The sequence below is a fragment of the Tinamus guttatus genome, unplaced genomic scaffold, assembly GCF_059628265.1.
Source record: "Tinamus guttatus ecotype Peru unplaced genomic scaffold, ASM5962826v1 Tinamus_guttatus_pri_ptg000028l, whole genome shotgun sequence".
Taxonomy (NCBI): domain Eukaryota; kingdom Metazoa; phylum Chordata; class Aves; order Tinamiformes; family Tinamidae; genus Tinamus; species Tinamus guttatus.
Window position 1 is genome coordinate 158,385 of NW_028288562.1, and position 24,810 is coordinate 183,194.

The following is a 24,810-nucleotide window of genomic DNA, read 5'->3' on the forward strand; positions in this document are numbered from 1 at the left end:
AAATTTTATCAGTATTGGCTAATTAATTTTACATTGGCCTTTCACTAGCAAGCAAATTAATTTTAAGAAGAAGTTCTTGTCCATCTTTGCTTTTCCAGATGATGCTGAATTCTCGGATAATTTAGCACAGTAATGCAAAGTTTATGTATTTTTTTTTTTTTTACCTTTGAATTATTATAAGCAGAGATACTAGATAAAAATGTTGAATGACTAAGAAGAAAAAAAAGTAGTACAACTAAAGCATATAGTTACAGCATATTTCTCTATTGTCGCATATCCAAATATTAATGAATATCCTAATATCAGTAATAACTTGTTTTTCAAAACCACAATATCTTGACATTTAAAGATGCTCTTTTCATGTAGGCATACAGAGTGTTACGCAGATGTATTTCCTGCCCTAAAAAGCTCATTAACCCTGGCTCAAGCCTGTAAAACTTAGTTGGGTCATTAGGCCCCGGCTATTAGGCAGATTTTTGTTTTTTTGTAAATAGTTATCTAGGATCATGCCTTAGCACTTCATTCCAGTTAGCACTATATTAATGATGCAACTGTGAAGCTGACAATGTCATTGGTATCAATACTGTAAAAACAGAGGAGATTCAAAGGGATGGTTTGTGATTTGGGGCTTATTTCTTTTTTTTCTTTCTTTTTTTTTAAATTTTGAAATCTGCTATTTTTGTTCTTTCTGTTAACAAGCTTATTCATAGATTTATTCATGATTTCTCCTGTATATTTGGATTACAATCACAGACCTTTTACATTACAGAACTTTCACATCAACTGTAGGTTTGCTGTGGATACTCATAAATGAAAATAAAATTATTCCAGGTTTTTCGCAATAAATAAGGTGATCATCTTCATATGTTAAGAAAAATGTTAGATGAAAACTTAGGTATTTAGAAAAGAGAAAGAAGAAGCAGAAGGGGGCAGCGGTGGGGGAGCAAAAGACAAGAATGGACAGTGATTCCTGGAAGAGAAGGAAGTTAGGAACTGAAGAAATTTGAATGTTCATAACACTGCATATCTGAACAATAAAAGGCCCCTTCAGAGTAGTTGTCACAAGCAAATAATGTTCAGTTCTGTATCTGACACCGCTGACTGTTACCACTGCACAATCATAATGGAGAATAACTTTATGCTAAGTAAGGAAGAATTGGAGCTGATAAGCTAAAAATATTATAAAAAGAATTCAACACCTAATCCACTCTTATTCAACAATCCTGTATAGATTAGTAATTTAGGAACTTGATCATATGCCTAGAAGAGCGTCAGTGCCTTTCTTCTGTGCATATTTGTATTCATTCTCTTCTAGACTAGAATGAAAATAACTGAAGATGCTCGAGTGATTGCAAGTTCATTTGAGATTGCCTAGTTTTCTCTGGCGAGGGCACCATTGCTTTTCAGTTTTATTCTGTGGCACCAAGTGGTAGTAGCCACAGTTGCCAGTTGGCTTGTGTTATTCACAAGCTGTGCTGCACTGAAGCAGCTTTGGAACTTGTATGATACACCTTCTGCGTAAATGCAACAAGGCCCTACAAGACCCTCTACTCGTTGTCTTTGTGTCTGGCAAGCAGTGTGGGATTCTTCTGCTGAGTGGCTAGAGAGCATCAAGAAGCAGAAGAACTGAGGAAAAGCTAGAAATTTAGAGGATATGAGGGAGAAAAAAAAAGACAGAAATTAGCACCTGAGAAACTGTTGTTCCTCCTAAACAACTCTCTGAACAGAGTATTCTTATGTGACTGGTGGTGCTTTGCTCTAAGATATGAACTAAAACGCTGGCTGTGCAGAACTTCTGAATCTTGGGAACATGAATCTAACTTGCAAAGAGGGGTTACCAACTCCTCCACAAGGGGAATAAATTCATTTTTGAGAGACTGCAAGGAATTTAGAAACTAGGTAAGATCAGTACTTTCAAAACCAAGATGTAGGGAGGGAAAAAAAGTTTCAGAATAAATCACTGCGCAATGGGGGCACTTCACAGCAATGGCAATACAGAAGTGAACTGCAATAGACTCATCAGATTAACTGCTCAGATTACTAATTTTATGTGTTTTTAATTGGAGTATGTCTTGAAGTAGTTCTTGTAATGACTCATTTATACCACAAGATGTCATTATTTGAGTAAAAACCGTTCTAGACTTCAGTATTACAGAATAATGCAAAAGATAAAACCTGAAATTCAGGACATTTCTTTGCAACAGTTAAATATTGATTGCCCTCACAATGTAATAGAGTCTTTTCAAATAAACATGGTAGAAACTGATGCAAATTTAAAGGGATTCATACAGCCACAGAAAGTCTGATCATTAAAATGTTGGAACTAATAAGTTGACATTTACAACTTCAAATATTTAAGCATCAAGACTAGTTAATTATGCCTGCTAAGAGTGGCAGAGGCTATGGCTGACATCTCTGTCTCCACTCAGATTCTTCTTCTTTCTCCATGTGTAAAATAGGCAAAAAGAAAGTAGAAGACTGAGCATTTTTCAAAAAGTATGCCAGAATTATATCAAACTTTTTTACTTACTAATCAAATGCTGACATTTGGGCAAAGTCCACTTTTCATTATATTTGCACTATGCTTGTTATGTAGGGATACTTTGAATATCTAACATTTAACAGTACACATCCTTAAATATATACAAAAACATGTGTTGAAATGCTTGGTAATATTTCATGAGCTATTTGATATTTTGTGGCATCTCTTTGATAATCGGAAGAACTGAAGATATCAGTCAGAGGGGAAATTAAACAGTCAATTTGTAAAATTAATATTTGAATAATTACATTGAGAAGGAGCTGTATGTAAATTTGGAATGACTTAAAGGTAAAAAACTGGCGCAGAAATAGTGAAATAGTAGCAAAAGAAATATGAGTTAAAAGTGGTTGAGATTCTTTCCCTGTCTGCTGAGGGAGTAGAATGGCAAAATGTAGATCCCCCCGAAAATGGAAATGTTATGGCCCCTCTTCAGAATGTATGTTTTGAATCATTATGTTTCTAATTAGCAGCTGATATCTAAATTTAAGTTAAGGATATTGAATATATTGTGGGAGTCAATGGATGATTTAGGGTAACTTAGCAATTAATAATCAGGTTGCTGGTGTACTTCAGAGCATGTGCTTGGAGTGTTAGAGCAGTTATCCAAGGCAGTGTATTCAGATTTATCTCCTGCCTTTTATATTGTATGTAATGAGTAGTAGATAAGTCTCCACTCATGAAAATGTGAGCAGTACATGTTTGTGCCTTTATTAATGTTTGTGTAATCCCATTATCAAGTGTCAGTTCTACCCTAGCTGCTACATCATGGGACAAGCAAGAGGATTTTGTGGCCACTTGTGCTTTATTGCAAGTGCATCTGCTAGAAGAGCAGAAAAGTAAGCACTAAAATGGTTTTGCTATGCTCATTTTCTCTGTGTTTGCCAAACACAAAGAAGCCAGTATGTATGATGTTTAAGCCAGTGTGTGACGACAACTGAGCATAGGTAAAATAAGGTTGCCTTCTCTCCAAGACAAAATTGATAAGATTTTGATATTTCTTCCCAATTCCTTTACATTCTTTTCTCCCAGTATTTTCTCTCTGACTATGGACTTGACATTTTTCTTCATACCTTCAACAATCTGAAAGGAACATACAAAGCAGAGTCTATTCATAAGCTGCCATTTTATGGAATTGGGTGATCTGGGGGATGCTATCAAACATACATGATTTGTATGAGCTAAAGCAGGTGACAAGGGGTCTTAAAGTGGAATAGAGCGTGACTGGTTTTGTGTGACCTGCAATGTGACTGTGAATATGACCTGTAAAGGCTTGAAACATCCCTGTAGGATACACAGCCTCCATCTACAGGCTGTAAATACACTAATGACTGATATCTAAACAGTTAACAAGCTTCTCTTCTCACAGCCTTCGTTGGGAAGGCAGTGAATTAAACATTATGGAGAGGATTTGAGTGCTGCCTTCGGTTCAGATTCAAAAATGCCAAAACAATCATTTTCAGATATTCCAAGAATGTTATGAAAGTATGAACCAGGTAAGCAGGATGTCCACGCTTCTTTAATAACAACTTTCTTGAGAACCAGCAAGGTTGTGTTGCTCTGAATACCTGCAACCTGTTGTTGTACACCGTACATATATTACCTCTAGTATCTGTGATGTTCGCACCTTTTTTGTTGTTAAATTAGGCTTTAGATTTTGTTCTGTCATTGAATTGTGGAATTTCTACTTAATTCCAATTCATCTCTGCTGTGTTGGTCTTCTCAAGGGAGAATATTTAGCAGCATGAATTCTTATTGAACTGTTCAAGCAAACCCTGTAAGGCTGTGGTTCACCTTTCATGTGAAACAGACTTGACAGCCTTCATTTATAACTAGCTCTGCACTAACTAACAGAATTTCTTCATTTGCAAAGAATAGGGTGTTTTGCTGCTTTGTAGAGAAAACTGTGAAAGCCACTTTAAGCAAGAACTGACAGGTCTATTGGATTTAAAAAAAAAAAAAAAAATCCTGAATAGTGGTGTCTAGATGGGAATAAACACCTAATTGTAGGTAGGTTGTACTTTGGGGACTCCTTGTCTTAACTTGGTGCAGAGAAAGAGCCCTTAGGGTGCTATAAGCATAAAAAAAAATGGAAATGATGAACTGAGATTTAAGCATTTTGTGATTTAAGCATCTGTGAATTTTTAGGTCATCTTAACTAGAAGCTTTTGAGCTGAATACTTTGTGGGAGATGATCTGTTGTGTAATATACACTTCTTAGTTTATTAAAAACTAGTAAAAATATCAGATTGAAGCCATTACATATTTTGAATTCATTCTTGAAATGTAGCTAGCAAATTATGTGATTGAATACTTATGCTTTAATGTAGACTATACAGTTCCACAAGGACACGATCATTATAGTACAGGAAAAGATAAGACAATAGTTTTAAAAATGCTTTAATTTTTCAAATTTAAAGTGAGTTGGGTTATTAACAATTGTAAATCTCAGAGTAAACATGGTAGTGGATGAATGTGTTGCTACTGAGTGAAAGCACTACTAACAGTCTGGCTAATTCCCAGAAGAGAGATCCAGGCAAGCCACTTTTGGCTTAGGTTGAGGGGAAAATCACTCAGTGGCAGGGACAGTGCTTGGAGAAGTAACTCATCTGTTTGGTCTCATTTTGTACTTAGTTTGGTGTCTGCTCTGGATACTGCTTCCTGAAGTTTTCAGATTAGTTTGACTGAAATAATGCCCCCCCTTCCTTTTTCCCCCATGCCAAGAGTAAGTAAAATACCCAAACCAAAATGAGTTTGGGGATAAAAACAAAAAGAACAACAGGGTGGGGAGAGATAAGAGTCGAAAGATAAAGATTGCCATTTGGAACAGGAGTGTTTCCAGATTTGGAGCTAAGTGCCTGCTATCTAATTTCTTTTAATGTATTCCAAAAGTTATTCAGTGAAGAATCAGGTAAGAGTTCACTTGACTGACAAAATCAGAATTGTGTGTTTTCATAAAAATAAATCTCCTGATATAATTTTTTTTAAGGTTGAGAAAAATCAAAACCAGATTCTCTTTGTTACTCTAACCTGAAATGATCAGATTTTAAGTGTTTGGAATAAATTTCAAGCAGTTTATCCCAAAATAAGCCTTGTGAAATTTATATCATGTCAATTAAAATAATTAAATAGTGGGATGGAGCACTTAGCTAAATGAAATTGTTTTTATAAATCTGCAGCCTTGGCAGATACTTTTGGAATCCCCCTGCCTATTGCAGTGGAGAGGGTGAAGGTTCAGGCAAGTTTGAGAAAGGATCTGGATCCAGAAAAGAATGAGAAGGAGAGATAAAAGATAGAATTTACAGCTGCATTGCCTTTGGTACCATAAGAACTGTGGGGAGAAATGCAAAACCCTGATATTGAGAGAGAAAGACCTGGCTGTAACATTCACTGAAGATGATGTGGAAAAGGAAGTGATTGAGCATCAGTAAGGAAAGCAGTTTATGGGAAGCTTGGGGGTGGTCGATCTCTGAGAGTAAAAGCATGGGAGGCAGATGAACAGAAGGAGAGAGGAGACCCTTTTATTATTATTATTTTTTCACTAGGCTGGAATTCTTTCCTGAATTCCTATTCCTACGATGCTCCTACAGTTTCCCTACTGGGAGTGAAAAAGGTCATCTGCTGACAGAAATGGTTACCAAGAAATATTCATAACCTTTTTATTACCTGCAGAGTTGAAATCCAGGAGGTAAAGCATCATTTCTGTGAATATAGCCTCCAAGGAGCATTGTTCAGAGGAGAATAAGGCAGCTTGTAAAATATGCATTGTTGCTATCAAGCCATCAGGCGTTTCAGCTGAAAGAGGAAAGTAATGTAATTTTGCCTGTGTAAGTGCGACAGTGTGCACAGTAATACAAGTCTTTTCATATTTTCGTTAGTCACGCTGTAAAAGAGTTTTCCTCCAGATTGGAATAAGGAGTTGTCATTTCTGTCTTGACTTTTTAAGGTCAGATGTGACACGGAAAGCAGTTTGATCTTATTATCAGAACTTTATCTTTGCTTTCAAAATATATTGCATTTTAAGAGCCTGTAAAAGGGGAAGGGGAAAAAAAGACTTTCATCTTGATTCTTAGAAGTTTATGTGTCTAATTGCCATTCATGTTAGCTCTGATTGCAGCTAAATTGCAGAGTATGCACAGCACTGAAATCTTCTTGATTTGTTATTGCATTTTTTTTTTTCCACAATCTTCTCTTTCTCTGTGATGTGGCAGTTATTCACTCATTTCATTCTAGGTTGCAGGTCTTCTACATCATTTTATCTTTCTACATGTGAATATAATCATGAAATTCAGGGCTGCAACTGTTTCCACAGCTGCTGTTTAGGCTCTGTCTTTTTCTTGTGCAATTGACACGCATGTAAATATGGGAAATAATCTTCTTCTCCATCTTCTATTAAATTAAACTATATTTGACAAATAGATTCATGAATGTTTTGCAGTCTTTGGAATATTTTCAAAAAAATTGATGGGGCACACTGAAGCAGACTTAGGACCTGTTTTGCAACAAACTTGAATGGGGTTAAATGCATTTAGTCAACAAGACTGTCACTAGAGGCTCCAAGCTTCCTATGGGTAGAACTGGATATAGGACAGTGCTTACCTGCTGATGAAGAACAAGCTTCTGAAAGGAGCTCTGTGAGCCCGATGTATTAGGATTTCGAAGGAGCTATGAACAGTTCCTTCCTAATCAACTCGTATGTATTAATATGTATTAAGTTCTGTCTGGTTGATTTGCTTTATATTGTGGTATCAAAAATGAGGAAAAGTGTTTGCATCTGGTGATTCTATTTAGGAAAATTCCTTTTTAGGAAGCTGAATACAGAAGGGAAGTGGTAGGGCTTTTTGCTTAGTTTTCCTTTTATGGAGGTTTAATGTTGTGGTCACTTTTCAGGCTTTCTAAAATAAGCAAATTATGAAAAAAATAAAATGTCCGTGTTAATTTTTGATCTTATGCAATGTAAGAGATAAAGTCGTTCTCACTCATTGAGAAGTGAGTAGTCATCTGCAAAGCTTATCTGTGCAAGTGAAATGTTGAAAATATGCTATTTTAGAATGATACCTTTCTGGATGTTGGGTTCTTAGTGTTGTGCATTAAACACTGATAAGGTGAAACATTGCATCTCAGCATATTGGTATCTTGGAAGGTTTTTATTTCAGAGTTGCAGGTATTTTAATAACCATCTTAAATGAAAGGAATAGCCAGCCATTTGGCCCAGCTTAGGGATCACAGCAATTCCTGCTTTAAAAACTTGAGAAGAAAACTGGATGCCAAACTGTTTTGACCTCGATGCTTTTTGTGGACTCAGCAGCAGTCCACTGGAACACTCTACAGGTAGAAGAAAATAGGGCTGAAGCAGGGATGCTGTGCTTACTAAAATAAGAGAGAGAGAGGCGCTATTATGCATGCTTTTGGTCTCGGATAGCATTCACGTTTATATTCAGTCACACATAGCAAAGGCAATTGTGGCAGTATTCAACGTTACAAAGTGATAAGCTTTTCTCTTGAAGGATATTTATTGCTGCACAGTAGGAGGTCTGTAAAGCCTAGTAACTAGAGAAGTTAAAAGATATTCGTTGTTGCTTGGCATTTATTTTAAAAAAATTACATTCAGTGGGGTGTCAGATAAAAGGTTTTAGGATCTTCTCTTGGTTCAATAATACACATTTCAGTTTCTGTTGAGGGGAGCTAACACATCAAACTACCAATGATAAATTGTTCATCAGCTCTGTCATTGCTGTGAGGTGGGAGGAGAAGCCAACAATCCTTCAAGTAAGTCAAAAATAAAATCAAGAACTCTTTCATGATTGCTTTTTTAATTGTAATTGAGTGTTTTAATAGTTGGTGAATAAATTATCTTTGCTTATTATTCTCTGAGTTATGATAGCAAATACTATTTGGATTCCAAAAATAGAACAAACACTAAATAGATTTTGTCCAGAGCTTTAATAAAGCTGAGAATTGTTTGGCAAATAATAAAAACTGTCATTTCCTCTGCTAACTTTGCGTATTTCAAAGGTACAAGATACAGCTTCAGGAAACACTTTTTGTAGAGTTGTAGTGCAACTTGTTCTCCTATCCAAGGTGAACAGGAAAGATTAACGGCCCCTAACAGGAGCTAGGTTTGGTCCAGGTCTGAATTCTACTTGGATGTGCAAACCCTGCACATGGCATCTTGACAAAGTTTACGTGCTAATATGTATTGTGAGGGAATGGTTCTGCCTGTAAATTCAAATGATGTAATAACATCAGACAAACAGGAATCATAAAAGTTTTCATTCATGAGTGGCTTATGTTGATGATGAACTTGAATAGGACTAGATATGTACATAAAGATGCTATTGAGGGTAAATTGAAAATCTGTGCATCTATGAACAGAAAAAAAAAAAAAAGTAATGCCCAAAATACTTGCCCAATATTCTTTTAGTTTTAGCTAGTTTGAGGTGGTGCAATGTCCAAGCAGAAGGCAAGTATCAGTGCATGCTGACAAGAGAACAAACTGTTCATGTGTACGCAAGGGGTGGTATCCAATAACTTCCTGGTACGTATGCAGCCACAGGTTTCTAAAGAAAGCAAGCTGAGAGGTTTCCATAGTTGGGAAGGACCTTTGGCTTCTCTGGCTAGACTTTTTTGAGAGCACACATCCTAAAACCTTACAAGTTACCTCTGCACCAAGGGGAGTATGAAGCTTTGCAGTAAAGATACCTCGAACTATGAAGAGATGGAACAGATACACTCTTCTTTGTGAGGTTGTTCCAAAGGTTTAAAAGAAGATGAAAATAATTGTCTGAAAAATTGTGCTTTATTTCCAAATTAATGGTGTCTGTGTTTTTCACTTCCAGACACTTTAGTTTATCTTCCATAGTTAGAATAAGAGCCTGTCATAATACTTGGCCTTTTTCTCTCTGTTAAAGTGCTTGTAGCTTATAAACAAGATTACTTTCTTAGTGTTTTCTTGTTTTAGTTGAGCACCCCGAGAACATAACGTATCTTCTTTCGGAGAATATCTTGAGACATTTTATCGTTCTTTTTGTAGTTTTTATTTTGCTGTTAGGAAAAAAAAACAGTTGGGTTCCAACAAAAGATAATAATAATAACCTGTGAACCATTTGTGAAAATAACTGATATATAGAGTTAAAAACCACTGCCTTGTTCCTGTATTACTGTCCTTCATACAGATCACAGGCCCAATGAGTGAGTAATTATGCAGAGTCAAGTACTGCCATCTCCTGGGAAGATGAATTCTCTCAGGGGAAGTATATTCACATCAGCTACACGTTACTTGAGAAAACAATATGAACAAGTCCCTTAAATAGCCTTTTGATCAGTGAAGGGAGTAACTCTTCTAAAATTTCTCCAGAGCTGGCAATTTTTTACCATATCAGCTGTTTTCCATAAAACCAATACTATCATTTATGCAGCAGTGAAAAAGTGGAGCACAGGCAGCAACACACTTGGTGTATCAGTCCTTTGTACTGAAGGAGAAGTCCTGATGCGACTCAGATGGATGATTTATTAAATTATTTCCAGTGTGCTAAGGGAAATAATGTGACTTTAGTTCTTCCTTATTGCAGCTGTTCTGTTATTCTTAATGGATATTATTTGTTTCAGAGGACTACATGTATATCTTCTGGCACGGCTCCTGATACTAACTCTGTGTCTGTCACCTCTTAATTGAATTTTCTACAGCTATAATTCATCTACTCTCTCCTTATGTGGGATTCCACAAACTTAGCAAAGAGAAATAGTTGGTCAGGCCAAGTGCTTTTATTTTTAAATGTTGTGAAGCTGCAGAAAAAATGGGGCAATACAAATAATATTTTATTGGACCTACTAAAATAGAAGGGAAAAATATAAACAAGCTTTTGGGTGCATGATTTCTTCTTTTGGGCATGTTCTTTAGGTAAACTTCAAATAAACCTTGGCTTCCTTGTATGTTTAGTCAGTCGCAGCTACAGCAGCTCTGTTAATGCATTATTTCAATAACTCTTAGTTTCCCATCTCTGCATTTCTGTGTCAGCTGTAGGCACAAGCGGCATGGTGGCTTATCTGTTTTTTACACATGTGGAAGCCTGCAAAAGCTGAAGTATATCAGAAAAATTCAAAATATGCCTGTTTAGTAGGTTTTTTTGGACGGCTACATATTGCAGAGCAAATACTATTGCTCTTCTCATCCCGCAGTTTTGCACTGTAAGCTCCTATTTCTTTGTATTTATTTTGTTGCTAAAACAGGATGGTGCCTTTCTTAATTTGACAATTTTCATCATTTACGCTTTTGGGTAAAAGCTGCCAAGCTTTATTAGGGGGCTAAGCTTGCAAGGGAGCTTTGTCAAGTTCATTTCTGTACAGTTAACTCAAACTGTCAACTTAGAAAGTGCTCATAACATTTGTGCATGAGGCACTCCGAGAGGTGACACAAGCTAATGCTAACAGAAGATCTCATTTGTAGATAGTGGAAGTGATGAGCACAGGGAGTCGGGCCTCGATGGTGTTACAAAGAACAGCGCCCTGTGTGTGTGTCTTGGTGCGGTAGCTGCAGCCGCCGCCACCATCTCGCAGGCCCTGCCTGGCAGGTAGCCTCGTGCTGAGGGACGTGGCAGCAGAGAGCAGCTGAGCACCTTGGCAGGCCGTGCGGGCTGATTGCAAGCTGCTCTGCTAATCACGGGCAGACCACTCATGATCAAGACTCAAAGTCCAGGCTTACAGCCCAGATGTAGATGCAGTGGGCGCAGGCCTCTATTTTAAAAGCATTCATTTTCTCGCTTAGTAACAGCAAAAAAATGAAGCAGTGATCGATATTCACAGGAATCAATTATGAAGAGAAACCATGAAGACAGAAAGCTTGTAACATCCTATCATGTAAAAGGATGGCAAGGTAAACCCTTTATGGCTCTAGGTGATGGAGATTTCTGCACCAGATGCTGTTGAGAATCTGGGGGCTGTTGGATTATTGGATGATGCCCTTGCCCCTCCTGTGTTGTGTGTACCCCGTGTTTGCATGATTCTGCTGAAGGGGTTAGGCCCCTTGCACCTCTTTCATGTTTAGATATCCCGGTTCTTCCGGGATGCGCACGCACTCACTGGCTGTGTGGTACTCGTTATGTGACCAAGACACATTTCTCACTTTGGTTGATCTGAGCCACTTCATACGGTTTGAAGCTTCTTCCTTCTATCTGAAAACAGTGGCAGTTTGCACTCTGCAGGTGTTTGGATAAACCTTTAATGTCACCAGGTTTGAAAGAGTCAGCAGGTTTCTTTTGGCCTAAGACCACTCCTTAAGAAAAAGGGTCAGGAAAAGTGAAAAGTAGCATTCCTCGGTATAAATCTGGAATAGTACATGATATCTCTCTCTCTGTCTCTCTCTCTGTCTCTCTTTTTAATAATTATCTCCAAATATCTGATCAGGAAATACTCCTCCTGGAAAAAAACAGATGTGGAGAGTGTTTGCTGTGCTATTGGATTCTCATTGCGGGGTGAAAAAGGATGCAATAGGAATAAGAACGTCAGGGATTGAATGCAGGAGCTAGGATCTAATGGCAGATCAGATTTTATCTCAATTTAGCTGATAAGATGAAAATACAAACGAAACTAGAAAGAAAGAATATGGAACTAAACAAGTAAAGAACTAACAGCTTTGTATGTAGAAAGCAGATATTACTCTTGCATTCCTTGCTTCCCTCTGTTGATTGATATATTAGGGTAATTTAGTTTGGTCCTGCCTTTGGGATTTATTTCTAAATGCATGAATATTATATTGCACTGTATCATGTTATCAATGTTCCTGCCTACTGATTCCAGAGTGAAATCCGTTTTAGGCTTGATACACTACATTTCGCCCATTATATCCTCAAGAAAGACAAATGATGGTAGGTCAAGTCTTGATTAACAGGACCGTTAGCAATTAGCTACTCCTTCTGTCCTTCCTTCCTCCAGTATACAGACTGTGTGTGAAGAAGAGAAGGGGATTCATGTAGTTACTAAGAAGCTTTTCTTTTAATAAAAAAGAGAGCAAGAGAAAAGAAAATACTTACAATGAAAACCTTTCTGCACAATTGGCTGCATACCCAATAATACATGTTGTGTTACATACAGTTCCAGTTCAGTGATAACATATTACAGACCTTTGGCTTCTTAACACCAGTATGTATCTTACCAATTTGAAGCTTACTTTACTTAGTAAAAAGAAAGATATAGTTATTAAATGATACTATTCATTTCCTGGTAATCCCTTTCTGTAACCTCTACTTGGTATTTTCTTCATTCATCCTGTTGCCATTTAGAGCTCTCCCTTACATGCATTAATGGAACCTTGTAAGTTGTATTCATATTTATTTTTCTTCCCTGTTGTAACCAGGACAAATCAAGACTCTCATTCATTCGATCCCTGTTAAACTATAGGCTTCATAATTACAGACATTTCCTTTATTTATGTACAAAGCTTATGGCATGTTTGAAATGTCATACAAACTTTTGACGTATTTATTTTAATTTGATATAGATCTCTGTGTAGAATAACTTTACCACAATAGAAAGAGAGTAATTGTTGCAGCTTGGAGCGGGTCAGGAATGCCAGACATCAACTTCATAGAAGCTGGAACTGACTTCCTCTATTAGCTTTTCATGCAGTACATTTATATGATTCTTAACAATTAGTGATGTAATTACACAGGCTCCTAATTGGTAGACAATGATCTAACTCAGACCCTTACAGCCCCCCTTACTTGTTTAGCTCATCCTTTTAGTTCAACAGCTCTTTTATTCCCTCTGACCTTGGTCTACTTTCTTATCTCCTAGTTAGCACTCCCTTTGTTCTTTCACTGAAACCTGAAGGCTGGAATTGAGCAGGCCTGCTGGGCAGCCATGTACGCGGCTCTCTAGCCATCCCTCTACAATTCCCCCTTTTTCTTTTGTACCAGCAAGGCCTGCTTAGTAGTACAGGACACTTCTTCCTCTCATGATGTTCTGCAGGCTCACACTTCCCACTGCTAGGGTACCAGCTGTTTGCCTGCTACATCTGATGTATGTGAGTTTGTTTCCAGCCAAGGTCTCACCCATTTTGCTGGCACCCATCTAGTTCCAGCATCTGTAATGATACAAGCATACCCTTTTCCCCAGGTTATCAAGTCCAAAGGTCCCATCCATTTTCCCATGTTCCAGTCTCTCAGCATCATCTTACATGGACCCGACTTTACTTCTGTCAGGGCTCCCTTTAGCCCAGCCCTGTGTTTGACCATCAGAGGGACTAGGCTGTCCTGGGGTAATCTCAAAAATTTTAAAACATATTCTGCTCTTGCCAATTTTTCTGCAGGCATAATTCCCAATTCTCCTCTTTTTTTTTCTTTTTTTTTTTCTTTTTTTCCCCTTTTTTCCCTTTTTTTCTTTTTTTTTTTTCCTTTTTTTTCTTTTTTTCTTTTTTTTTTTCTTTTTTTTTTTTTTTCTTATAGCTGGCATTTCAGCGTTTGGTTCATATGTTCCACTATGTCATGGTCCTCAGGATGCAATAGTATGGTGAAAAAACAATCTTTCAAATCGATTATTAAGATGTCCCAATCATTTTGAAAGGTTCTCGATTTCCATTTCTATTTATGTTTGCATTGCTTCAATTTGGTTTCCTCCCCAGAAATTGCTTGGGATTTCTATACATTAAGGAGGCCCCTGCTCCAGTAGCATTGAGGCTTTTACAATTTGTAAGGACTGTTGCAGGTCCTTCCGTGCCAGTTGCACTGGAGCTTGGCCGTCGCTTCATTCTTGTTTCCCATGCTGAAGTACTTCCCTAGTCTCTTTCCAAGGATACAAGTCAGAGTACGGCTCCCAGTCCTCCACTGGTTGTGGGGGGGGAATGCCATAGTCTGAGTTATTCCTGGCTTTCCCTCTTTCAAATTCTGCACTTTCTGGTTGTGCTTATTCAGCCCTCTCTGCTGATATATATATTACACAATAAAGATCTAAAGACCACACACACAAACAGCACAAACACAATTTCTGTCCAGTGGCACGACCTCACGTAGCTGTGCACTCCACTAGTGAGTTCCACTGTCTCAATTGCCAAGTCCCATCCTCGTTGCCAATTAGGTTGCGAATGGGTTTGGGATTTGGCAATAATCACACAGAACAAAGTGGCTATGACTATTCAGGTGAAAGCACGTTAAAGAAGCAAAGTATTCCTAATTACTCGCGAGGTAATACTTGTCGGCAGGACACTGAGACTGAACATTCTCTTGAGCTGGCAGATTAGAGGGTTGCTGACAGGCTCCTAACGCGGCGGGCGTCCCCGCAGAGACAACGTGGGCCTCAGTGTTAGGAGTCTCACCCCCCCTCTTTCTGCACTGTCTGTTTATGCCCGGTGCATCCTGCCACGTAGGGCCAGTACGTGCCAGCAGGCAGACCGGGGGGCGGACAAACTCCGCCTTCAGTCACATAACCTTCCCTCCTGGTCACGCAGGTGCGCATACCAGTAAGTGGTCCCAGCCGTCAGTCCGAGGGTCCTGCCTTTCTCATCTCCCTCCCTCTCGGATGTTTTGACCTTCAAATTAGTTTAGAGGATGTTTGCCATTAAGTTGGCTACAAGCCCGGTCGAGCAGCCGCCTTCAGCTGCTTTCAGAGGAGGTCGGCTGTGAGCCTGGCTGAGCAGCCGCCTCCATGCTCCTTATCACTCAGACCGGGCAGGCAAACATCTTCTTTCTCAAGGTCTTGGGTTCTATTTTGTACAATAGTTTTATGACTCTACGGATCGTACAAATTTCCACCTTTCAACCATACCTCGTTTCAGCATCAATATACAAAGGATACAACACATAATAGGGATGAACATAGCAAACAGAAATAATAGCCCTAATAACTGTTTCTGTCCTCACTTAAAGCATTACAATTCTTCAACCCCCACTTTAAAAGACGGATCAAATCCCCCTGCACCTCCCTCCTGGCTGTTGTCAAGCCCTCAGCAACATAAGTCTCCTTGATCTCATTCGCCTTTTCTTCCCTGGCCCCCCTTCTCCTTTTTTCAAGGTGATCTAACAAGTCCTGGACCCAGCCGGGCCGTTCTTAGGCACGACGGGGCGGTTCGGGAGTGGGGGCACAGACAGTGCAGGTGCCACCGGCACAGATGAGGACACGGGCTGGGGGGGTTGGCAATGGATCTCCAGACACCAGCGGTTTTCGGTGGCGTGGCGGTCCTGGTGTCAAGATTAATTTTGCGATTTGTTGACAGTCACTAGGAAGAAGCATATCGCTGTTAAAAATGTAGGATAGCATTTGTCTGGAGGGCTCGCCTTTGATCCCCCAACGCACGACCGTATCCCTCAATTGACTCAGAATTTTCCAGTCAAACGGATCCCATTTACCCGCTGCCCCCCCTTGACCATCCGGCTCAAAGGTTACCGGGCACGCTACCGTCATAGCCGGCTCCCATTGACCCTCCAGAATTGCATCCCTGATAACCCCAGACCAACGCGAAGAGGAAACCCGCGGACCCGAAAGCCCCCCGGAAGCCCCCGACCACCCCCCATCTGTGGCTCGCCCATCTGCCTGGGCTTGAACCAGCGCTTTAGAGGCTTTTCGGAACAGCTTATCAGAGGGTCGGTCCCGGCTTCGCTCTGGTGGTTGCTCCTGTGGTCTATTTCCAGCTGCCCCTGCCGGGAGTGATGGCGCCGATGGCTGCTGTGGCGATTCGGGAGTCGCGGTCGATTCGGCTGGCGCAGGTTCCGGTGGTGGAGGTGATGACTCCAAGGGACGCTGAAGTTGCGACGACCCACCTCCGAGAACGCTATCGATCAACTCCTTGGCGGTGCTCTTTGGGACTGCAGTGGCGCCTCGTCCAAGGGGGCCCTTCTGCACTGCCGATCCCTCAGGAGTTGATTCCTCCCCTTGCAGCATCTGCGTCGCAGCTGCTACCATTTTCTTTTCAGCCTGCATACACTTGAGCTGATTCGCCACCTCTCGCCAAGTTTGACCCAGTTCTTTGGCAGCTTTGTTGCCCTCCAGAGTGGCTTCCCATAATGAGTTCCCTATCTCACGCCACTCTGTTATACTAAAAACAAATTGTGGCTCCTTTAAATGTCCTTTCTCCCTTGCCCACTTAATCAACTCATACAGCTTCTTCGTGCTCACTGCTGCTTCCCTTTTTGCTAATAAGTCCAGCAGCAGTTGTTCAGCAGCTTCTCGCTCCATGTACACGTGCACTGGGAATTCTGCTTCTAGCCGTTACCCCACGCCGTCTTCCCGTGTGCGCAATCACGGCCGGCTTACCCGCTCCGGTCCACCTTCTTGGTCGGATCACTCGGCTGCACCCGTACGTCGTCCTCCGGAATCCCGCACCGTTGTGCCAGGTCCCTGTACCAGTCCCTGTTCGGAATCTGGTCCCTGTTCGGAATCTTGTCCCTGTTCGGAATCGAGTCCCTGTTCGGAATCTTGTCCCTGTTCGGGCGCCACTTGTTGCAGCTTGGAGCGGGTCAGGAATGCCAGACATCAACTTCATAGAAGCTGGAACTGACTTCCTCTATTAGCTTTTCATGCAGTACATTTATATGATTCTTAACAATTAGTGATGTAATTACACAGGCTCCTAATTGGTAGACAATGATCTAACTCAGACCCTTACAGCCCCCCTTACTTGTTTAGCTCATCCTTTTAGTTCAACAGCTCTTTTATTCCCTCTGACCTTGGTCTACTTTCTTATCTCCTAGTTAGCACTCCCTTTGTTCTTTCACTGAAACCTGAAGGCTGGAATTGAGCAGGCCTGCTGGGCAGCCATGTACGCGGCTCTCTAGCCATCCCTCTACAAGTAATAATAATAGAAGATGCACTCTGTGTTCATATTGTACAATGTAATATGAATCAGTCGGTTATGTTTCTCAGATACAATAGTGATTTTATTATTAGTATAATTCTATAAATTTCTCATATCTTTGAGACTGAAAGTGTATTTCAGAGCATTACTGCAGCATGCCAAATTTCATTTTCCATTAATTATAAATGTCATAACTAATTATAGGTATCAGTTCATTTTATGAGTCTATTGACATTTCAGCCCAGTGGCATTTGTCAAGAGGAAAGTCATTTTTCTCCTGTCAGCTATGCAAGCAATACCTCAAAATCTTATTTTTTTATCTCAATAAAACATTTATTGCAAATTTTAATATTCTGACGGACAAAGGAGATGCTTAAGGGATTTCTTTAAGGAAAATTAAGATTTCCTTCCGTCTGTGAAGAAAAATGTCTTTTTACCTTGTTACAACTTAAAAAAAGTAACTAACCCTCTAACTAGCCAACTCTGTACCCCTTTTTATTTAGTTTCACCATAGTGGAAACCTCTACTCACTTGATGCCTTTTGTTACCTTCATATTAGTGAGGAAAAAAACGAGGTGTCTCATGCTTTGACTGACCAAATGCATCCAGTCTTGGGTTGAAAATGAGACCCTTGTTTCTAGTTAGCCTGTAGGCATGATGGAACTGATTGGGCAAGCCCAGGCTATATGAAACAAGAAATTAGGTATGTACAGCATATTTGACAATGCAGGTGTATAATGAACCTTTAGCAAAGTATCAGGAGGATGAACAATGTATTTTTTTGCCATTTGGAGGCCTCCATGTTAGTGTCAGAGGTATCCATTTCTCAGTGACCTTTTTTTTTTTTTTTTTTTTTGTCTTTTAAGGGATTTTTATTGTTTTTTATATCAGTTCTATTATTAAGATCTCTGTGGTTGTAAAAACAGTACTAACCTTGCAGGTTCTTATCAAAGCACACGATAGGCACCATGGACTATATGGCAATTTGAATGCAAAAAATATATACATATAAGCATATATATATATATACACAAATATATATATATGTAAATAAATATAAAGAATATTTTGTTTTTATAAGAAAAATAAGGCCTCACTTGTCCAGTGCTTCTGAAGAGACTGTTTGAAGAAGGCCTCTAAAGAGTATTGCGTTTTTACAGGTCAGAGATGGTTAGCTGGTGCTGCTGGATGGGACCTCAGAAGTTCAACATGCCTTGAAACAAGGGAAGCATATTTTGACATGACAGGGAAGTCAAAAAATCCACTTCTCTTAGTATAATCAAAAAAGAAAGATGGACTTTTTTGTAGCCTATGTGACAAATTCTGGTGTTAGACTTAGTACTGTCCGCTCTATGCGTATGAGTGATTTTAAATTACTGGATGAACATATCTTTGCCTACCTAAACAACTTGAAATCTGATGCAGACAGTGATGCAGGCAGTGATTAGCATTTAAAAATGCTAATTTTAATTTGTTAGTGTTTAGATAATGTTAACTTTGGATGTGATACATTGAGCACCCAAATTGTACTAAAGTGATGGATAGGTAGAATGCAACACTTAAATATCCCAGGGACAATTTATTAGTGACATTTTCCATGGTTAGTTTTTTGCAATTCAGGATTTTGTTACATAGGACTAAAGACGATCTTAAAAATAACTATCCCCGAATGTGAAAGGTAAAGTCACGAGGGAAAGAAGAAAAAAGTTTAAAACGGAAATGGTTAAAACTTCATTTTCCGTAGTGTCAGTACTGCTATAACATAACAAAAATTCATAGGTGACAGTCCAAGAACACCCAGTGGAAGCCCAAGAATTGCAGAGTTTAGTTCCATGGTTTCTCCCTAAGGTGTCTCGGACATTTCTGAACAGATCCCAGTATTTTAGATGGCAAAACATGTATTTTGATATGTAATGTTTCACATAAGGTGAAGGCCTTCTTTATTATGCCTCCTGGTAAAAACCTAGATCCTTACTGTCTTACAACTTAGATTTTTCTATTTCGTCTGTGTGTTGTAGGATATTCTGCTATTCAATGCTTTTATGGTTCTTGGAGATTTTCCTTTTACATATTAATTTATTTTGATTTATGTTCTGCAGAGAACACAGGAATAAATTTAACGTGTTAGGCTGATGGATGGATATTATGAATGGTTTCAGTGGGCAAAGATAATTTTCTGTTTCTTTAAGGCAGTGTGACCCTGGGATGTATTGGTGCACCAGCATTGGGAAGCACTAGTGATATTCCAGCACCCGCTGTGCCTGTTTACTTGGCATTTTAAGGGGACCATACTTTTGTGCTTAATGCTCAGGACGATTCAGCAGAGAATTTAGAATTTAGTATCTGTAAGTCAACAAGTTGCTGAATTGGAGACATGGTTTGGAATTCAGTTTAGTTACAATGCTCATATTCTGATTTATAGAAATTGCCTTATGGTGATAGTGAAAATGTGGTCCTCAAAACTGCTGAACCAAATAGGCAATACTGGAAACGTCTTGGTGTTTGGAAGAGATGCGTCCTAATTTTGGGATGCCCAAACAGAATTCAGTTTGCAGCAACGAGCACAATGATCAGTTTTAACCCCCGTGCATCAAAAATATGTGGAGCACGGGAAAAACTGTAAAGGAGAGTGACAGGAATGATCAGAGAAAACTCTGGGGAATGAGTGGTTTGATCTTGAATAATCCCAACAAGAGAAGTTTGAGGAGGAAATGATTTTCCCCATCTTTCCAGCAGATTTTAATGCATTTGAAAGTAATTATCAAGTCCCTTCTCCTAACTATTCTGATCAGGACAAGAAGTAATCAATTTAATTTGCATGGCATGGCAGCAGGGGTGGCGTGGCTGATATATACAAGGTGCAAAGTCAAAGTCAAAACAGGCAGGATTTATGACAATTCATTTGCTGCCTGCAAGTGTCACAGGAGCAGAGGAGAAGAAAACAACGCTGTTGGAAGGGCCTGCACTAGAGAATCAACAAGATGTGCAATGTTCACTGAGAGCACTTTCCGGTCACCTTAAGGTGTCTGCCTTGCCTAAAACGATCCTTCCCATTGGATTGCAATGCCACTATTAATTGTTATTGCTCTTAAATCTCCCCTTTGGGAATGTATGTATGTGTGAAGTTAGGAATTAAATTACACCCATGCTGCCTGGGACCTGGTGTATGCATGCATGTATAGTTTACTTTGCCCGGGATCAGGTGTCCAGAAGTAACCGTTTTCACACTGTGTAGCTCTGTAGAGTTGCTACTTGTTCAGTGGAGTTACATTAGAAAAGCCTACACATTTTCAAGCTTTAGCAAGCAGTAGGTTTATAAACTTTAGTGACTCATATCCAGGTATACTGCTGTGCCAATGAACTCATGGAAGAAATGGCAACTGTCTGTTTTGTCCATCAGACCCACATAATCCCAATCCCTTTTTTTCTGGGAGCAGGAGTTTGCATTTTGAAGGTTTGGATGTTTCAGATGACTCAGGCAACTTTTTCTCTCTTCCATGCTTGCTGTTGGCTACAAGCATCTACAGATCCTTGAGCCAACCAACGTAAGCAAAAACTATGTAATGGGAATTAGATGGAATTGAAGCAAGCTGCAGATGGATATGAGTATGAGAAGAAAAAAAAATCTTTTGTACTTAATGGAAGGAAAGAAAGTTGCAGTTCGTTAAATGTTCACAAATGTATTTCACTTTTCCCTTCCCTCCAAATCGTCAGCAAAATTCTTCATTGGACAAAGTACTGTTTTAAGTATGGGCAGGATGGGGGGAAGAACATAAAAATGCTGTGTGTCAGGTCACTCTCTGATTTTATAGAGATGTTTGAAAGTCCTGCAGGAATGGATTTCTCAAGCAGCTTGCATTTAAGTTTAGTTAAAAACACGTATTAGTATTCACTAAATGCATAAGCTCTAGCTTTGCAAAAAGACATCCAATATTTGAAGATATGAGATAGCTCAGTTCAGTTAAGGTTTTTTTTTTTTTTTTTCTCCCCCTCCTGCTCACATTTACTACTTCATTTTCTATTCCCTTTATCTTTCTACCCTTGATTAAGTACTGTGTTGTGGTACTCATGAGAATAATTGGGATGAGCAGAAGCATTGCTAATAGGGAAAAAATGCTGCCTGCAGCAAACACTTTCTCTTATTAGTCAGTGGGCCACCTTATGAGAATGCCATTAGTGCCAATCAGAACTTCACTTTAATGATGTACTGATGTAGTACCTGGTGTGGGTCATCTGTTCCCCCAGCTCCAAAACATCTGCTCGGCGGTGCCAAAGTACCTGTCTGTCTTGTATTTCTATGATGACCATGAGTGAAAGTGTGACTTTTTCACTTCTGCTTTATCTTCACTGGGGAATTCATCTTCATCTGGTCTTCATGTCAGTGGCATGAAACAGGACGGTTCACCATTCAGAAAAATACTAATATTGATAACTGAACAAAACCATTTGGAGTGATGACATGGTTTAATGCAAATGATTCAGGAAGTTAAGACTTTTAATATCAATGAGAAAATGACCAATAACATGCAAAGAATTTGCAAAATGTTTTCTTCAGGACTACCTTAAAATCAGAAGTGGGCCACCATACCATAATATGTCTGTAAAGAAATAAGCAGTAAGAAAGAAGTCGTGGTTTTTTTTTATTTTTATTTTTTTTAAGTGGTTCTGTGTTTTGAGGTTAAAAAAAAAGAAAGAAAGAAGAAAAACAACCCTTTTGGGTGTTTATTTCTTTTTTTTTTTTTCCTCACTTGATATAAGATTTTTTTTTTCCTCTCCCCTGGTGCTGGTGTGATAGTAAGTCACAGTCAGGCGCTCTGCAGTCACCCAGGCCCACCACGTATCATTCCACCATGATTAAGAAAAGATACAGAGTGATGGTTAAGGGATTGGAGTCTGCGTGAACCGCATCGCACTGCTGGCTAAAAGCTCGTCCAATATCATTCTGTTTTATTTAGTTTAAAACAAAACTGAAAGTGTTTGGCTGAAAGCTCGTTATAGCAGGGGATGCATTTGAAGCCCGTCCATGTGGTGTTAATTTAAAAATATGCCAAAGACGAATCAGCTCTGCCACTGATGAGCAGTAACAATCTTATTTTTTTTAATTGTGTGTAGCATTAATATTTACATTTCTATGCCTTTCCATTATAGAGTAAATTCATAATATAGAACTCTGATGCTAAAATTGAAAGTAATTTTGTTCAAATATTAGTACACCATTTGTCTCCTCAGAGTCCAAGTTAAAATGTCTGTTCCTTGTTGTGCTTTTAAATGATTTTTTGATTACCTTATTTTCTTAATACTAACAGTCCATCAATTGTGTTTAAAATCATTCTTTTGGGAAATGTCTCAATCAGGATATTCAGTCTTTCTGCAAACCCAGGACATTTCACCAGAAATTTGTCTTCTAGCCACTTGGTGGCAGTAGGATTCTTTGCAACATCAAATGCTGATATAAAACGGGTCTGTGCTTCCCAGAATAGATGGATGCTTGATATCTCACACAGAAGATAGGCCTTTTGATTAAAATATAAATTATGTTTTCCTTATTTTGTACAAATAAGTACGTAGTAATGTTTTAGGAGCATTTAGTGGAAACGTACCACACTAGAGCATAGAAAAATGTATTGCGACTTGGAGAGAAAAGCAAACAAAATTAAATCAGGATTTCTCAGCAGTGGATGCCTATGACAAGGAAGGCTCTTCTAGCTGTTATCAGTGATGATACCGCTGTTGTAGCCAGGGAGCAGAAAACGTGTGATGTTATGAAATGGGCAGTATGTTGTCCTCAGGACTGGAAGTGACTGAGATCCCTCAGCAGTAAAGCAACCTGGCAGGTAAATTACCATTACAAGTCAAATCACATGTTAAAGCTCCATAGAAGCAGACATCACATTTTGTAGTGTAAGTAAGTGAGACCTAAAAGCAGTGAGCAACCAGTAGCCCTTACAGTGCAGGGAAATGCTCTCGAGGGCTGGGACCAGCAGGCCAGCTCAGAACATTGTGACGCTGACTCTGTAAGCAGCAAGAGGGAGGGTAAGGAACTTGCTGCTTTTTAAACACTGAGCCTAGTGCATCAAGCAGAGGCAGTAGCTGCAGCGATTCAGTGCTGTTACAAGATGAGCTCCAAAGAAGCATGAGGACTAAATGAAGATAAGACAGAATCTACTCTTCTGTTTCTATTCTTTTTTGTTTTGTTTTGCTTTTAAGACCCACTTAAAAAATAGGAAAATGTACTTATTGTCATGTTGATTTAAACTTCAGATTTCTCCAACCTGTTTTAAAGGATGTTATCTTGGGAACATTCTCATTAAAATCTGGCACTGAAGTCTGTACTAGTGAAGGGCAGTGTACAAGTTTTGCAAGTGGGTTTGCCATGCTTTCGAACTTCTTGTTGCTCAGTAGCAATAAAAGTAGCTTCACAAAATAACTGACTTGTGAAGTAAAGAATGTTGTAATCCTGGCCCCATATCTGTCAAAGACTGCCTCATGCACTCTTAAATCTCCATCAGTTGTTCGATATGGTTGTTGTGTCAATGGAGCACAGCTGTTTTAGGCCATTTGAGTCATAAAGAACTTGTCAGGGCCATTCCCTACACCTTGATTACCTGGTCACTGACCTGTAAATGGCCTCTAGTCAATGGTGCTGGTACACAGAATTAGGTATTGGTGATGACAAGTGCTACTGGGATAGATGAGCTGGTGTGTTGTATGTCAGCTTAAATGTCTTGAAAGGGCTGGTCTCTGTTCCTAGGTAATTTTCAATAATCACACTTTTATAATAATATAATCATAGTGTTTATATCTAGTCTTCAATGCAGTATATCTTTAGCTCCATAATTTGTTTGTAGTTTCTCCATCGTTTTAGAGTCCTAATTCATCTGAGTGAAGAGGTTTTGGGATATAGTGTTAGTTAGAGAAGAAAAACCTCTCCTTTTGCTTGTTAACAGCAGGCAGCGTGTGTTTAGGCCAGAACATGCTGCTTGTTCTCGGAGCCATGCGGAAGGACAGAGGGGCTTAGGTGCTATTATGTCAGCCTTCGGCAATTCAGAGAAGTCCATCTCTCTGTGTTTTTATTCAGTTCGTTTGCATGGAAGTTTGCTCAATTAAAGATAGGATAAAAACAAAGAGCAGCCTGATATGACTTAATGAGTCTGGAGCAAAAACCAGAGACTCTGTGTTCTGGTGCTAACTGTTCAGCCATCTCATTCCCTGGACTAATTCTGGAGTAATTCTGAAAGAGTATATGCCAAGCAATTACAAAATACTGTTTCACTGGATAGCAAACAGATGTAATTTAATAAGCACTGGAAATGAAACCTGATTTCAGGTGGATTTATGTTTTGGGACTGACATGGCAGATAGTATCAGAGGGTTTGACTGACACTTTTCCTGAAAGTGAGATAAAAAGGATCTGTTGTTGAATTAAGAATGGCCTATTTTTACCTGTCTTTGTAAGGCATGAGTTTGCTCAGAGCACGTACACTGTTGG

General features: G+C 39.2%; 1 protein-coding gene across 1 annotated transcript in view; it reads left to right on the forward strand.

The window, feature by feature from the left end:
- Positions 1 to 24,810, forward strand: part of CCSER1 (coiled-coil serine rich protein 1) — a 517,309-nt gene that overhangs the window by 68,154 nt on the left and 424,345 nt on the right. The gene's annotated exons all lie outside the window — the stretch shown is intronic.